A 13,565-nucleotide genomic window follows, 5' to 3' on the forward strand; every position below is an offset into this window, starting at 1 on the left:
GAGGCAGAGGGAGAGACTCTCAAGGAGGCTGTCCTGAGCACGGAGCCCAATGCAGTGCTTAATCTCATGAACCTGAGATCATGACCTGAGCCAAAACCAAGAGTTGCTTGCTCAACTGACTGAGCCACCCAGGTGCCCCTAGAAAAGAAGTGTTTTTTTTTTTTTTTCTTTCTTTCTTTCTTTCTTCAAAGAAAAGAGCTTTTAAAAGTAAAAAAAAAAAAAAAATAGTGATGATGATGACGATGGTGGTTGAACATTGCTTCAGTGGTTTTATTCTGATATTTTGGGGAGAGAATGTAGCCTTTGGCTGAGTCACAGAGGTTAATGTTGGCTATTAAGCTGGTTATATGGGAGCTAGTTGGACTCTCTACTTTTGTGTATGCTTGGAAATTTTCATACTTATAGATTTTTTTAAATGATGAAGCCAGGACGTAAAAATAGTCTGTTTTGTGATAAAATGTGAAAGAATATTTACGAATAGCAGGGAGAATTTCCTTTTTTCTTCTATCAGATGTACACAGTATTATTTTTTTTTTTTTAATATTTTATTTATTTATTTGACAGAGAGAAAGATCACAAATAGGCAGAGAGACAGACAGAGAGAGAGATGAGGAGAAGCAGGCTTCCTGCTGAGCAGAGAGCCCGATGTGGGACTCGATCCCAGGCCCCTGGGATCATGACCTGAGCCGAAGGCAGAGGCTTAACCCACTGAGCCACCCAGGCGCCCCAATGTACACAGTATTATTAGCCTAGAAGCCCAGAGTCAAAATTCCTAACAAACCAGTTAGGAAATGAAGACAATAAAATTATATTTTTTAAAACATGGTCATCTCAGTTTTATGTGTGAAGACTGCAGAAATTAGATGGATTCTTTATCGGATTGCAGTGGAAGTTTTGTCCCAAGGAAGGAACATTTATTCTAGAAGGAAGGCCTGAGCTGGAACTGTCTCATTGAGGAAGGTATACAGCTCCAAGGGGGAGGATTGGAATCTCGTCAGTGAGCATCTGTTTCTGTAGAACACAGTAATGGGGACTGGAGGGAGCTACAAAGGCAGGAAAATAAAATAGTAGCTAATATTTATGGAGGGCTTACTCTGTGCTGGGCACTCTCTAAACACTACATATATTTCATCCTTACTACATCTCTAGAAGGTAGGGACTATTCTTTCTTATTTATTTTTATTTTTTTTTATTGTGGCAAAATGTACGAGACATAAAAATGACTATCTTAACCATTTTTTAAGTGTACAGGTCAGTGGCATTTAGTCCATCCCCATCGTTGTGTAATCCATCACCACCATCCTTCTCAGAAATTTTTCATCTTCCCAGACTGAAACTCAGCACCCATTAAACCCTAACTCCCTCTTCCTACTCCCACTCTGTCCCAAGTCCCTCACAACCACCCTTCTCCTTTTGGTCTCTATCATTTTGACTGTTCTAGGGATCACATATAAGTGGAATCAGACAGCGTGTGTCGTTTTGTGACTGGCTTAATTTGCTCAGTGTAATGTAATCAAGGTTCTTCCATTGTAACGTGTGTCAGAAGTTCTTTCCTTATTAAGGCCGAACTATATTCCATTGTATGAACGTACCACATTTTGTCCAACTGTCTATGTACTATTGGGTGGCTTCCCTGTTTTGGCTGTTGTAAATATGCTGCTACAAACATGGTTGTGAAATATGTTTGAGATCTTGCTTTCAGTTCTTTTGAGTATAGCCTCCAAAGTAAATTGCTGGCTCATATGGTAATTCTATGTTTAATATTTGTAGGAACTGCCGTACTGTCTTCTACAGCAGCTTTACCATTTTACATTTCTGTCAGCAGTGCACCAGGGTTCCAATTTCTCCAGACAGGAGGTAGGTACTATTCTTGTTTTAGTATTACAGAGGAGGAAGAGAGGTGCAAGGAGGTTAAATGGGCCTACACAGCTGACATGTACAGCCTACATCTGATCCGTATAGTCCGACTCAGAACCTCTGATATCCGGGAAAGATGAGGCCCAGAGAAGATTAAAGACCTGATTAAGGGCACTATAACTAATGTAGTATTGGAGTCTGGGTTCAGACCCAGGCAGCTTGCCTTCAGAGTTCATATTGTTAAACACTGTTAGATTTAGTGGTTGTTTTTTCTTTCTTTCGTTCTTTTTTTCTTTTTGATAAAAACGTTCTTTAAAAAAATTCAACGTTTTTTTAGAAAGATACTAATTTTTGAATACTTATATGGTTTTCCCTCCCATTCTAAATTTATGCTTTCAACTGTTCTGTTGTTTAAAATATTATCCTAGGAAATGTGTGCAGTATGTTCGATTTTCTCTTTATTCAGATTTCTTGGGTAAAATTTGCCTTTAAATGTTTTGAATAAGCATGAATTGACTCTGGTAGAATTTTTTACACATCCTCACTCTACCTAACCAGAAGTTTGCTGTCAAATAAAACCAAGCAAAATGATCTCAAGCTGAATTTAAATTGGGGGAAACGTGGAGGGTATCAGTGGTAAACATTGAGGACGTTTTAAAAATTCCGGTAGAGGGAGTTTTCTGGCTCTGTCAACAGAGGATCAATAGCTAGGAAATGTCCTTATGTTTTTAACCCCTTATGTTTTAAATGTGTGTTTTGTTAAGAAGGTGTGCATTCTCCCTGAGAGAGTAGTCACCAGGGGGCTTTGTGGCATTCTGAAAACAGTACCCTTCCTTTGTGCGGCCGGCTCAGCTTGGCCTCTGTGTGGGTTCATGTCCCAGCCTGTCTCTAGAGCCTCTCGTACCACTGCCAGGGAGGCACCCTGTGAAAATACAGACCCAGGGGCCTCTTGGACCCTGCTCATCCAGGCAGACCCTCTGGGTGGGCAACTCCTATACTGCCCTTTAAGCCTGGGGGTGTAGGGGGGCACTGGGTATGCATGGCCTCAAGCGCCTCCCCAGCTGGGTGTGGGTTTTAGACAAAGACTCCTGTCCCATTGTATCAGGAGTCCACAGTCAGCTGAAATGACCTTTCTGATCTGTAAGATATTTGTAGAATAATCTCATTCAGTACTCTGTACTCCACCTAGGGAGCTTGAAAACGTAATGATGCCCGAGGCCTGCCTCCAAAGATGCTGATGTAACTGGTCTAGTGGGTGCTCTGGCCATTGGGATTTGTAAAAAACTACATAGATAATTCTAAAGTATGGTGATGGTATAAGATTGTTGCTCTAATTTCTTTTGGCTACCTGGTTCTTTGGGGTCTAATTAAGATTTTTACCACTGCAGGTCGCCTGGGTGGCTCAGTTGGTTGGATGACTGCCTTTGGCTCAGGTCATGATCCTAGAGTCCCAGGATCAAGTCCTGCATTGGGCTCCCTGCTCAGCAGGGAGTCTGCTTCTCCCTCTGACCCTCCCCCTTCTCAGATAAATAAATGAAATCTTAAAAAAAAAAAAGAAAGTACACATGTACTTAGTACCACAGAAGATACAGGAGGTCTTTTCTCTGGTTGTCTCTATGAGTGGGGATTGTTGGAATATATTTCTCAAATCCAAAGGGATCTCTTCTATTTCGTTTATCTGTGGTTGAAAATTATTTCCGTATCTTTAAGGAATATGTCTTCATATTCACACAATGCTGGTTTCTGCAGAGGACAGATCGTACTTACCTTGTAGAACCTTAAGTTTAAGAATATAGAGGAAAGACAACTGTTTGTTCTCCAGGATTTCAATGCTAGCTCCAGGTCACTGAGTTCCGATTTTAAAGTGAAGACTGCAGTGACGTTGGAGCTGACATTTCTGCAGTTCTGGAAGGCTTCTCATTTAGACCATCACTACCTATAGCACCTTTCCTTCTGTGATTTAAACCCTCAGCCATATCACTACTTTGGGAAATTTGACTGTGTTTTTTTTTTAATAATATTTTTTTATTTCTTTTCAGCGTAACAGTATTTATTGTTTTTGCACCACACCCAGTGCTCCGTGCAATATGTGCCCTCCTTAATACCCACCACCTGGTTCCCCCAACCTCCCACCCCCCGCCCCTTCAGACCCCTCAGATTGTTTTTCAGAGTCCACAGTCTCTCATGGTTCATCTCCCCTTCCAATTTCCCTCAACTCCCTTCTCCTCTCTAACTCCCCCATGTCCTCCATGCTATTTGTTATGCTCCACAAATAAGTGAAACCATATGATAATTGACTCTCTTTGCTTGACTTATTTCACTCAGCGTAATCTCTTCCAGTCCCGTCCATGTTGCTACAAAAGTTGGGTATTCATCCTTTCTGGTGGAGGCCTAATACTGCATAGTGTATATGGACCACATCTTCCTTATCCATTCATCCGTTGAAGGGCATCTTGATTCTTTCCACAGTTTGGCGACTGTGGCCATTGCTGCTATAAACATTGGGGTACAGATGGCCCTTCTTTTCACTACATCTGTATCTTTGGGGTAAATACCCAGTAGTGCAATTGAAGGGTCATAGAGAAGTTCTATTTTTAATTTTTTGAGGAAGCTCCACACTGTTCTCCAAAGTGGCTGCACCAACTTGCATTAAGCAACCTAGGTGAAATGGATGCATTCCTGGAAAATTATAAACTCCCAAAATTGAACCAGGAAGAAATTGACAATCTGAATAGACTGATATCTAGTAACGAGATTGAAGCAGTGATCAAAAACCTCCCCAAAAACAAGAGCCCAGGCCCTGATGGATTCTCTGGGGAATTCTACCAAACTTTCAAAGAAGAAATAACACCTATTCTCCTGAAGCTGTTTCAAAAAACTGACTGTATCTTTGAGTAAGCCATTCAGGCTGAGGGCATCTGGTTTAGAGGAATGCTTTGTCCTAGCTCCTCCTGGGTTGTTTGAGGTTGTTTAAAAGAGTAGTGGTGGATCTGGCATCATCTTTCCCGTGTCGGATTGTGGCTTCAAGATTGTTTGGTTGAAATCTCACAAAGTTCAGAGACGAGATTTGGAGTTTGGGGAAACAAATATTCTTTTTGCTTTGATTTGGTTTTAAAATGAGTATTTAGTAAAATTTTCTAACTTTGTCATTGTTTATATTCTGTGTGTTTATGAGAACTCTGTCAGTAGTTGAAACAGAGAGGACGTATGATTCATGGCTGTTTTCCTGCTGTGTATCTCTTAGGCACCCCACTTGAGGGTAGAAAATGTTTGAGTTACTCTAGTACTTGAGGACAAGGACTTCCTGACCCACTCCCAAACCTTTCAGATACAGGCACAGAAAAGTTTGTACATGTATATGTGTATGTATTTACACATGTACTTAGTACATGCATACATAATGTTATCTTTATTTATAATCGTACATAGCTGCTAATTCAGAGTGACATGAGGAAATTCTCTTAGGGATATCTGCCTTTTGTCCTCCTTGATTTTTTCAAAGAGAGGCACATTTGGGTTTGATCTGGCTTTCACGTTTAGATAATTTCATAATAGTTGTAGGGGCTGGACTAGGAAGGTGGCTTCCTTCTTGCATTTGTGTGGATTTCTCCTTTTAGTTAATTACCTTGGTGACAGTTGTGTGTAGAGGTGGAATGAGAGCACTGATGGGTGAGGGGACCTGATTGCTTACATCAAAGGCAACAGCATTTGGTCATTTCCAATGTCCTAGAAAATGAAGGCTGTGCCCCACCCCCTTCCCCCTGGAAGGACTTGAAGGGGCTCCTGGATCAGTTGGAATGGTTTTTCTGCTCTGTACTCTCATTTGTTTTCCCTGACTCCTTCCCTGTGATTATTCTTTGGCTGTTGACCTCCAGGGACTGGTTTGTTACATGTGTTGCTCAGAAAAGGTCAAGGGTTATAACATACAGCACTTAGTTTTCTGTTGCCTTAACTTAGTTTTTAAATGGAAGGGCAACAAGGTACCAGCAAATTCTCTAAAAACATAGCCAGTGGTTTTGTGGAGGAGGTTTGGCTGGCCCCTCCTAGCTCTAGCCCAGCCCAGTGCCACCTCTGGGTCTTTCAAAGCCAGCAGCAGTCCGTCAATGATAGTTTGTGGCATCTTCCTATAGGGAGTATAGACTCAAATATTATATTATGGTGATATGGGGAGGGGCCACTCTATGTAGGTTCCATTTCAGTCTGGCTAAGTGGGGCCCGATAATCTGCATTTCTGATGCACTCCCACATGATGTGGATGCTGGTCTGTGGACCACACTGGGGATAGCAAGGCTTTGCTCTAAAAAGCCTACTTAAATCTCCCCTAATGCCTAAGAGGAACAAAGATGTTTGACTTGTCTGCTTACATGGGATAGCATATGTGCCTAGCCAAATACCTCTGGCCTAAATACTCTCATGGAGAGTCAAGGTTAAAAAAGTACCTGTTTACTAGGTGCTAGACCGAGCTCTCAGAGTTCTTTTCATATGCTTGATCCTCACAACAGGCTTAGTGAGGTAGGCACTGTTATACCCCTATTTTATAGATAGGGAAACTGAGGCACAGGGGCGTTAAGTAGCTTGACCAAGGTCACATTAACTAACAAGTGAAAGAATAGGGCTTGGCATGCAGACAGTGTGGACTCAGTACCCCAACTCTGAAAGGATTGCCGTGTGCTTCCTCTAAGGTGTTACATTTGTAAGGAAGTGGAGTCAGATGATGGCTCAGAAATGAGTGTCTTGGTTTGGATAGTAGGTGGTTCCAGAAGGCAGGCTGACTACAGGTGTGTGTTTGGGATAAGGAGGGCTTAGCAGGAGAGAGTGGGCCGTGCTGTTCATGTTGAATGGACAGGATTAGTGGATGAAGGGAAGACTGGCATGATGCTGGTACCTGAGGAACAGAAGGGCATGTGGAGCAAACTTCTATTTTAGCATTTCGATGTATCAGATACTGTGGTTTATGTTCTTTTTCTTTCTTTTTTTTTTTTTTTTTTTTTTTAAGGGTTTTATTTATTCAGTTGACAGAGAGAGCAAGTGTGCAAGTATGGGGCTGAGGAAGAGGGATAAGCAGACTCACTGCTGAGCACAGAGCCCAACTCAGGGCCTGATCCTAGGACACCAAGATCATGACCTGAACTGAAGTCAGATGCTTAACTGTCTGAGCCACCCAGAAACCCCTACATTCATTATTTCTTTTGAACCTTATAATGACCTTACGGGGTAGATATCAGTTTTAAAGATAAGGGAACTGAGGTTTGGAGAGATTAGGTAATTTTCCCAAAGTTGACAGAGAGGAGGGGGGCATAATTTGAATTTTCAGTCAGTTGCTCTGCAGCCTCCCGGGGCAGGGCCTCGGAGTAGAAATTCAGATGTAGAGAGAAGGTGAGAATTTGGTTGTTGACACTGCGTTATAAAAGACGTGCTTGGCCAAGGGATAAAGGTAAGAACACAAGAGGTGCAAGGCAGGGAACCTACAGGTCTCAGTGTTGGCCATTTAAAATTGGACTTGAGTTCCCTAAGATCTCTGTGTGTGGGGACTGGTCCCCAGGTTGGACACAGGGCTGAAACTGCATGTGGGGTTAAGTGGCTCCAAGTTTAAATCAATTTCCATCTGGTGATTGATAGTGTGTTGAGATTGGATACTCTTCCTGACCTGTGTCTTTCATTCCTGAGTGAGCCCAGGAGAGGCCAGTCCTGCCCTCACATTGACTTTCCTGGTGTCACCACAAGTGATGAGTATTTCTGTTTTCTTCCCCCGTCTTTCTGATTATTACATTTCTTGCCACAGACATTCCTCATTGCTCCAGATGTGAAAATCTGAGCTTATTTACTTTAAATGATCACACAGTCTCATGTGAGCCCATATAAATCTCTTTAACAGAGAACTAACCTGATAGCATGTGTGCTGTGCCTGGGGAATTCTCTGTCTCAGGATGCTCGCAATGGAGGGAATTGAGTGGGGTTAGCTGGTGGGCACTGCTCATTTCTTGGCAATCATTGACAATATGGGACACCTCTAGGTGATTCTCCATGAAGCTGTTCTCTGCACATGGCTCCCTGCCCATCATGCAATGAAAAATGCCTCTGGTTCCCTTCCTCCATGGGTCAAAGAGCAGGCTTTGCCCTCTGGTGTGGCCTCTCTCCTCTTTATCCTTATGATCAAAGGCTTGTACTCCATTTTTTATTGTTTTATTTTATTTTTTAATTTTAACTCAATTACTTAATTAGTTAATTTTCTAAAAGAGAGAGAGAGGGAGAGAGAATAGGAGAATGGAGGAGGGCAGGAGCAGAGGGCAAGGGAGAGAGAGAATCTCAAGCAGGCTCCATACCCAGTGTGGAGACTGACATGGGGCTCAGTCTCATGACCTGTGATTATGACCTCATTCAAATCAAGAGTCCAACACTTTCCTGCCTGAGCCACCCAGGGGAATATATATATATATATATATATATATATATATATATATATATATATAATTTATTTTTATTTTTATTTATTTATTTTTATTTTTAAATTTTTTAAAATTTTTTATTTATTTTGCAGAGAGAGAAACAGAGACAGAGAGCACAAGCAGGGGGAACAGCAGAGGGAGAGGGAGAAGCAGGCTCTCTGCTGAGCAGGGAGCCTGATATGCGCCTTGATCCCAGGACCCCAGGATCATTATCCGAGCCAAAGGCAGATACTTAACCGACTGAGAGCCCTCCATTTAAAAAAAAGATTCTCTTCTAATGATAGAAGCATCAGAACTATATTATAAAAGCTAAGAAATAGAAAGAGAAAAAAACACCCCCATTCAGCATCCTAAAACAGTGATTGTTATTTCCTGAAGTGGTTTTTACATGTTTGTATCTGTTTTCTATCTGCATTTCCCATTAGTGCTATGTAATTTCCATCATTACCATTTTAATAGTTGCATAATGTTCTGTAGTATACCATTAATGATTTAGCTGTCTTGTTAACAAGTACATTGCTCCCAACTTTTCACAATTATTAATGACACTGTAAGATATATCTTTGTACATGTGGCTATTTCCATATTTTGAATTAGATTCTTACAAGAGAGTCCCAGGTGTGGCATTATTAGGTCAAAGAGTATGAACAATTTTATGGCTCCTTAAACATATTGCCAGATTGTGGAACCAAATTACAATGTCATCACAAAGTCATTTGTTTCCCAGGTGGCTAGCCAGGGTTGGGGTTGCAGCCTCTCTCAGTAGGACAGGTGGAGGGTGTGTGTGAGAGTGTGTGCTCATGTGTGCACATACAAAACTCACTGATTCAGGTGTGTATTGATTTAAACTGCAATGACATGGGGGCACCTTGTCATTGTTAAGCATCTGCCTTTGGCTCAGGTCATGATCCCAGGGTCCTGGGCTTGAGCCCCACATTGAGTTTTCTGCTCATCGGGGATCCTGCTTCTTCTACTCCCCCTGCTTGTGTTCCCTCTGTCTCTCTCTCTTTCTCTGTCAAATAAGTAAATACAGTTAAAAAATAAATAAATAAAACAACAAAAACAAAACCTGCATTGACATTATGCATTGTTCTTGTTAATAGGAAGATACTAGGTGTTTTGTGCCAATATAATAATTGTTTGGTTCATTGTTTAATATCACAGTGTGTTAGACAAGGAATACAGCAAGTTATATATATTTCCTGTTATTTCCGGAATTTTGAAAATGTAAAAAAATTGGCAAAGGTTAATTAGTAAGAATAGTCAGGACGAGGTTCTTAATGGCCCTCTCCTTTTTGAGAATGCCTAATGATTTGAGGTGAAGGTGGAATTTGAAGGCGGTCAGTAGGTCAGGCAGAGGGAAGGACATTGGACGTACCTGGGGCCTCTGCTCAGGAGCTTGCCTAACCCTGGGCAGCAAAGATGCCCTTACCTGGTAACTGCAGTTTTCAAATGTGGAATTTAGTGCTTATGTTGGAGGGGCTGTGGGGAATCAACTTTGATAAGTTAGTAATTTGTTCTAGATCATTGCTATTACAATTTCATCCAGTTCTTTGTATTTCCCATTGGGCTATAAACATTAAATACCTTACATTGGGGAGTTTTTTTTTAAGATTTATTTATTTATTTGACAGAGAGCCCGATGCGGGACTCGATCCCAGGACCCTGAGACCATGACCTGAGCCGAAGGCAGCGGCTTAACCCACTGAGCCACCCAGGCGCCCGGGGACTGTATTTTTTAAAATCCTTCATTTTTATGCCTGTCCCCTGGATTGTCTAGCACACTGTTTTGTATCTTATGTATGTTGTAGTGGCTTTGTGTCTTCTGACTGACTGACTGACTGACTGAGGGAAATGAATGCTCTATCCAGTGGTCCCAGGAATTCTGCAAAGCCCTGTGGTTATGTAATGGGATTGGCCAGGTCTTGTGCTCCTAAGAGTGAGTGAGTGGGTGTATGTAAAATCTGCAGCTAGCCAACCTCATAGGGGTAAAGAAGAAACTTGGTGGAAAAATTACCTAAGAAAGTGGTGCTGGAAAAGATCTCTCTCTCGCTCTTTTTTTTTTTTTTTAAGATTTATTTATTTTAGAAAGAGAGAGCAAGGGAAGGGGCAAAAGGGGAAGGAAAGAGAGAGAATCCTTGATCAGATTCCCCACTGAGCATGGAGCCAGATGTAGGGCTCAGTCCCAGGACCCCAAGATCATGACCTGAATGAGGATCATTAACTGACTGAGCCATCCAGGTGCCCCTGAAAAGATCTCTTGACTCTTGTGTATTACCCTCTGCATCATCTAACAGTTCATCCTTATTTGATAGATGAAGAGATAGCCTAGGAAGGCCAAGTGGCTTCCTCAAGGTCAAACAGATTGTGGATGATGATTGGGAATTCCCTTGGGTCCCACTCTAGTGTCCTTTCCAGTACACCCTGTTACTGGGTGACCCTGTTATTGGGGGTACTTGTTACCCTCATCCCCCCTTGCCCTCAACAGATCTATATTTGTATTTTTTTCCCCCATATGCCCACATTCCCTTCTCTTGTAGCTGCACAGAAATGTGTTTATAGAAGTTGTGACCTTGATGCAATAGGTCAGGTCCAGAGCTTTAGATGAGAGCCCCGAGATAGTGTGGGATCAAAATTCGGTTCATACAGAATTACAGCTTTGCATTATCACCTCCGAATTTGAATTGTTAGTAACTTGTTAATTGTTAACTTGTTAATTATTATTAACTTGTTATTGCAGAGGAAGAATATTTAGTATTCATTGTGGTACATGATTGGAGTGTGTATTGGCCACAACTGTGATCCTAATAAAACTCTCATTATGATCCATATGCACAGGGTAGAGATTTAAGATTGTCAGGGAGCATTAACGTTGAGTTTCTTGATTTCTCTTGTGTGACTGAAATCTAAACCTCAGTGTTGCATTGTCTGTGTGGTGGTTTTCCTTCCTCTCGGTAACCTCTTCCCCAAATACAACAAGCACATTTGTTGGCACAGTGTTAAGTTCTGAAGCTAAGGGCTTTAATAGTGAGGCAAGTGCCCATGGTGAATGTCAAATGGAAGAACTGAGCAGACAAAGCAGGAGGGAGGATGAACAGTCTCCTGGTCCTTTTAACAACCCTGTGATATCTGTCCTGGGATTTGAATGATTTGTGAATGACTATAGCCTGCTCAGTCCGAGGTGGCTCGAGGCCTCTGGAAATTGATGTGAGCCACATCAGCTGTCAGTAGTTATAGCTACTGGGTAATCGCGTCTGGAATTTATGGGTATTTACATTTCGGAGGGCTTTGACTATGTTTCTGTAACTTTGGAGTAGAAATGTTTGTCCTTGGTATGACTGAATAGCTTATTTTATGCATGGTGCCAGGGTTTCAAACAGTCTCAGTGTGTAAACCACTTTCTCCCTGCAAGAGCACAAAGATAATCTCGTTAATCCTATCTGTAGCTAGTGGACAGGATGATTTTTGTCTGCATCCCACTAAACTAGCTCCATGCTGCCTTCTGTGCAATAACCAGTAATACGGTTACACGGTAAAAAGAAGTTAGAAGCGTCTTACCAAACTGTTGTTGATAAACATTCTGCTATAGCTTGCTGACGTAGATACTTTTTTAACTTTGTTTGAGCTCAAAGGGATTAACTTTTTTTTTGGTGATAGGAACTATTAAGCCTTTTCTCAAAAATTTAGAAAATAAGGAAAAGCTGAAAGAAAATTATCCCAAGTTCCTTCCACTTGAATGCAAGCCACATATAACATTTCAAAATTATCTTTTATTCCTTTTCTATACATAATTTTTATGTGGTTATAATTAGGTTCTTTTTAGAGAGTAAGAGAATGTGGGAGGAGGAGCCAGAGGGAAAGAGTTTTACACAGACTCTGCGCTGAGCATGGAGCCCGTCGTGGGGCTCAGTCCCGTGACTGAGCATGACCTCAGCCGAAACTAAGGGTCACATGCTTAACTGATTGTGCCACCTAGTCGCCCCTTTAATTAGGCTATTTTTGAAAACATTTTTTTGTTTCTTTCTTTTTTTTTTTTTTTTAAAGATTTTATTTATTTATTTGACAGAGATCACAAATAGGCAGAGAGGCAGGCAGAGAAAGAGGCGGAAGCAGGTCCCCACTGAGCAGAGAGCCCGATGAGGGGCTCGATCCTAGGACCCTGAGATCATGACCTGAGCTGAAGGCAGAGGCCTAACTCACTGAGCCACCCAAGTGCCCCTTTCTTTCTTTCTACTAAACACATATGTTTTTCCTTGTATTATATCCTTTACAAAAACCTAATTTTTCATTGTTTATTGAAATATTTGCTTATTTTGTCAGTGTCTGGACCAGCGGCTCAGCCCTTTCTCGTCAGTGGATTTTGCAGTGCCCCTTAGTCATGGAGACAGACCTGAGCACATTGTCTTTCCAGTTAGTAGTGATGGGCTCCCTCTTTCCTTTGAGAGTCTTTGATTGGCACAGCTCTGATATTTTCCAATTGCAGATTATCTTCTAGTAAACTTTCTGTGCATGAAGTTTAGTATATATTTAGGATTAGTTCTTTTTTTTTTTTTTTTTAAGATTTTATTTATTTATTTGAGAGAGGATGAGAGAGAGAAGAGGGAGAGGGAGAAGCAGATTCCCCACTGAGCAGGGAGCCCAGAGTGGGACTTGATCCCAGGAAGCTGGGATCAGGACCTGAGCTGAAGGCATACGCTTAACTGACTAAGCCACCCAGCCACACCTAGGCTTAGTTCTTTAGGATATTTTCCCAGAGTTGAATTGTGGTCAAAGAAGATTAAACATTTTGATGTTACACACACACACACACACACACACACATACAGAGTTTTATGTTGTATATTTTATGTATTATTTTCAACAAGGTGATACTAGTAATGCCTAACTAACCACAGGCTACACACTAACATTGGGTATTACTGCTATTTAAGCTTTGTTAACTTGATATGTAAGAAGTAGCATTGAGTTTTTAATTCTTTGCTTAGCAGTGGGTTTGAGCATTTTGGTGTCTATTTGTTAATGAGTTGATTTCCCATTTTATGAATTACCTCAGCTTAGTGCTGTGGTAGGTAGGGAAGTGTGGTGCCTTTGGGAATCTTGGTGGAGTGACTATGATTAGGACATGAGGTTGCCCTGTGGACTTAATCTAGGCAGGACCCTATTTTGAGCTTTAGCTTCTGCCTTACCTAGTGGCGGGTAAGCATTCACCCTCCCCACTTTGCTTCAAGAGATGAGAATCTTTTAAGACTGAAGTCAAGGGTT

The 13,565-nt window shown here is 41.5% G+C and overlaps 1 protein-coding gene across 9 annotated transcripts in view; it reads left to right on the top strand.

Annotated features, from left to right (window-relative positions):
• The window catches only part of FARS2 (phenylalanyl-tRNA synthetase 2, mitochondrial), a 531,358-nt gene that overhangs the window by 51,547 nt on the left and 466,246 nt on the right, over positions 1-13,565 (top strand). For 7 of the 9 annotated variants that reach the window (XM_059179166.1, XM_059179167.1, XM_059179172.1 and 4 more), the window contains one exon: positions 1,771-1,857. The exons of the other annotated variants lie outside the window; for them this stretch is intronic. The gene's annotated coding sequence lies outside the window, so the exon portion shown is untranslated. The remainder of the gene's footprint in view (positions 1-1,770; positions 1,858-13,565) is intronic. 9 annotated transcript variants of the gene reach the window in all.

Source organism: Mustela lutreola, chromosome 6, assembly GCF_030435805.1.
Source record: "Mustela lutreola isolate mMusLut2 chromosome 6, mMusLut2.pri, whole genome shotgun sequence".
NCBI classification, from domain to species: domain Eukaryota; kingdom Metazoa; phylum Chordata; class Mammalia; order Carnivora; family Mustelidae; genus Mustela; species Mustela lutreola.